A 1,838-nucleotide genomic window follows, 5' to 3' on the forward strand; every position below is an offset into this window, starting at 1 on the left:
ACAACAGACACCGCAGAAATACAAAACATCCTAAGAGACTGCTACAAGCAACTCTATGCCAATAAAATGGACAACCCAGAAGAAATGGATAAATTCTTAGAATGGTATAACCTTCCAAGACGGAACAAGGAAGAAACAGAAAATATAAACAGACCAATCACAGGTAATGAAATTGAAACTGTGATTAAAAGTCATCTAACAAACAAAAGTCCAGGACAGATGGCTTCACAGGTGAATTCTATCAAACATTTAGAGAAAAGCTAACACTCCTCCTTCTCAAACTCTTCCAAAAAATTGCAGAGGAAGGAACACTCCCAAAATCATTCTATGAGGCCACCATCACCCTGATACCAAAACCAGACAGATACTACAAAAAAAGAAAATTACAGACCAATATCACTGATAAATATTGATGCAAAAATCCTCAACAAAATACTAGCAAACAGAATCCAACAACACATTAAAAGGATAATACACCATGATCAAGAGGGATTTATCCCAGGGATGCAAGGATTCCTCAATATAGGCAAATCAATCAATCTGATACACCATATTAACAAATTGATGAATAAAAACCATATGATCATCTCAATAGATGCAGAAAAAACTTTAAACAAAATTCAACACCCATTTATGATTAAAACTCTCCAGAATGTGGGTATAGAGGGAACCTACCTCAACATAATAAAGGCCATACTTGACAAACCCACAGCAAACATCATTCTCAATGGTGAAAAACTGAAATCATTTTCCTCTAAGATCAGGAACAAGACAAGGATGTCCACTCTCACCACTATTATTCAAAATAGTGTTGGAAGTCCTAGCCATAGCAATCAGAGAAGAAAAAGAAATAAAAGGAATACAAATTGGAAAAGTTGAAGTAAAACTGTCATTGTTTGCAGATGACATGATACTATACATAAAGAATCCTAAAGACACCACCAGAAAACTTCTAGAGTTAATCAATGAATTTGGTAGAGTTGCAGGATAAAAAATTAATGCACAGAAATCTCTTGCATTCCTATACACTAATGGTAAAAATCTGCAAGAGAAATTAAGGAAACACTCCCATTTACCATGGCAACAAAAAGAATAAAATACCTAGGAATAAATCTACCTAGGGAGACAAAAGACCTGTATGCAGAAAACTATAAGACACTGATGAAAGAAATTAAAGATGATACCATACCAACAGATGGAGAGATATACCATGTTCTTGGACTGGAAGAATCAATATTGTGAAAATGACTATACTACGCAAAGCAATATACAGGTTCAATGCAATCCTTATCAATTTACCAATGACATTTTTTACAGACCTAGTACAAAAAATCTTAAAATTTATATGGAGACACAAACGACCCCAAATAGCCAAAGTAATCTTGAGGGGAAAAAATGGAGCAGGAGGAATCAGACTCCCTGACTTCAGACTATACTGCAAAGCTACAGTAATCAAGACAATAAGGTACTGGCACAAAAACAGAAACATGGGTCAATGGAAGAAGATAGAAAGCCCAGAGATAAACCCACACACCTATGCTCAACTAATGTATGACAAAGGAGGCAAGAATATACAATGGAGAAAAGACAGTCTCTTCAATAAGTGGTGCTGGGAAAACTGGACAGCTACATGTAAAAGAATGAAATTTGAACACTCCCTAAGACAATACACCAAAATAAACTCAAAATGGATTCAAGACCTAAATGTAGGACCAGACACTATAAATCTCTTAGAGGAAAACATAGGAAGAACACTTTTTGACATAAATCACAACAAGATCTTTTTTGACCCACCTCTAGAGAAATGGAAATTAAAACAAAAATAGACAAATGGGACC

Source organism: Lipotes vexillifer, unplaced genomic scaffold (assembly GCF_000442215.2).
Source record: "Lipotes vexillifer unplaced genomic scaffold, Lipotes_vexillifer_v1.1 scaffold377, whole genome shotgun sequence".
Classification (NCBI taxonomy): Eukaryota; Metazoa; Chordata; class Mammalia; order Artiodactyla; family Lipotidae; genus Lipotes; species Lipotes vexillifer.